Below are 2,419 nucleotides of genomic sequence, written 5' to 3'. Positions count from 1 at the left end.
GGACGGACACTATTGGCCTACCATGATGGCTGACTGCGAAACTTTCGCGGCCAAATGTGAGGCTTGTCAACGTCATGGACCCATGCGGCACGTCCCGCCCGAACTGTTGAACACCGTCACTGCCCAGTATCCATTTATGCGCTGGGCCATGGATGCCATAGGACCTTTGCCGGCATCCAAATCCAAGAAGTACGTCCTGGTGCTGACCGATTACTTCACCAAGTGGGTAGATGCAGAGTCTTTCACAAGGATTCAATCCTTGGACGTGACCAATTTCATATGGAAGAACATCATATGTCGCCACGGACTCCCATACGAGATTGTCACCGACAACGGTACCCAATTCACTTCGATGATCACCAGAAGCTTCCTGACGAAATGGCAAATCCGTCTTAGCACTTCGACTCCTCGATACCCGCAAGGCAATGGTCAAGCTGAAGCTACGAATAAGTCGATCGTCGATGGGCTCAAAAAACGACTCGGTCGAAGGAAAGGAGCATGGGCAGATCACCTGGATGGCGTGCTATGGTCATACCGCACAACCCCGCTGCGGAGTACGGGACAGTCCCCTTTCTCCCTCGTGTATGGTCTCGAAGCACTTGCCCCGACTGAAGCAGGAGTCCCGACACTTCGTCGCACTATAATGGTTGATAATCCCAAACTTAACGGTGAGATGCTGATTGATCACAACGATCTTGCCGAAGAATTGCGCGACAAAGCTCTAGTTCGGATGCAACACTACCAGGACGCAGCGGCTCGATACTACAATAAAACTGTTCGTCAACGGCGTTTCAACGAAGGTGATCTGGTTCTGCGAGAAGTCTTCGAGAACACCAAGGAAGTAAACGCCGGCAAACTCGGCGCTCGATGGGAAGGTCCATACCTCGTATCTAGAGCAGTTCGTCCGGGCGTTTACGAACTCGTAACCATGGCCGGGGAACGCATCAAAAACTCGTGGAACGCGGCCCACTTGAAACGCTACTACAGCTAAGTCGTTGTTACGACCCTATCTAGGAGTTTTCGGGAATCCAAACTCCATTGATCTTTCGCTTGTAATACGAACTACGGTTGGCTTATCCCCACTTCGGGGTACGTAGGCAATTCCTTATCTTTCAAAGACTAAGCGAATGCAGCTAATATATTAATAAAGTTTTTTCCGGTTTAAAAACTTCCTCTTATTCAACTCGGCGACAAGCCGGTGTGCAAAACAAAATATCCAAAGTGCACTTGCATTTAAATCTCCTTTACACGGTTTTGATAAATCCTAACAAGTAAAAAAAAAATAAGTCAAATCCCCATTACATGCTTTGGACGTTTTGACTAATAATAAAAAGAAAAAAAGAGAAAAGAGACGCAAAGGGAGAACGTTCCTTCGACGACTCGGGGTCCTAGATGAGAAAAAGAAAAAGACCGCCCGAACTCAGAGTTTGGAACGGTCGAACTCCCACACTCAGCGTCTAGGTTGATCCTGCAGACGAAGTGGAGGCCGCGGACCCGATAGGTCGTCTGCCGATGGTTCCTCCACCGCTACCTTGTCCAGTTCGGCGCGCCAGAACTGACGCCTTTCCCTCAGGGCTTCCAGTTTTTCCCTTGGAACTTCGATACCTCTCGACGCCAAGTCTTCTAAGAAAGCGCACGGGCCTTCAACCAAGTGCCTCTCGCGGAAAATCGGGCCGGCCGACTCCAGGAAAGTGGCATACCGCCTTAACCTTTCTACGGAAGCTCGGTAGGCCCATATATCCACGTTAAACGGGTACGCAGTATCTTCGAGAGGCTGACAGTCGGCCTCCAAGAGGACGGGCACCCCCATACCTTCCAGCAGTTCTAGGCACGCCGTTCGCGCGGCAAACAGCCCGGTCATACGCCACCTCTCCAAGTAGAAACCGTTGGAGATTAGTTCGTTCAGGACCCGAATGGTCCCGTCCAAACGATAAAGCCGACAGACCTCGGCCAATCTCCGGCGTCTCGCCATAAGGTGATCCCCCAGCCTATAGTGGCGAGCTCGATATCTTCGAAGTTCCTGACACACAGAACTCCCTTCTACACCCGTCATGTCAACGTACGGGACAGGAACGCAAACTCGGAACGTCTCCGCGCTCTCGTGGGCGGAGGAGTCCTCCGAAGCTTCAGTTCGCCTCGAACTGCTCGCTGAAGCGGCTATCCTTTCCCGAGCCTGTCTTAGCCACGCTGATCGAGTACTCACCATCTTTTCCTTTCAATGTTTTCAAAAATAATGGAAGTGGTTAGAATGATCTCCTAAACCCTCAATCCTATTTATACTGGATTATGGGAAGTAACCGATGCTAAACCCACCAATCAGAATGAAGCTTGATTTTCGCGTTTTCCGAGAGAAATTCTCAAAGACCGCGCAACGCATTTAATGGGGCGCGTTCATTATTTCCAAAAAGAAAAAGGAAAT

The sequence above is a fragment of the Camelina sativa genome, chromosome 12 (genome assembly GCF_000633955.1).
Source record: "Camelina sativa cultivar DH55 chromosome 12, Cs, whole genome shotgun sequence".
Classification (NCBI taxonomy): domain Eukaryota; kingdom Viridiplantae; phylum Streptophyta; class Magnoliopsida; order Brassicales; family Brassicaceae; genus Camelina; species Camelina sativa.
This window is presented reverse-complemented; position numbering follows the sequence as displayed.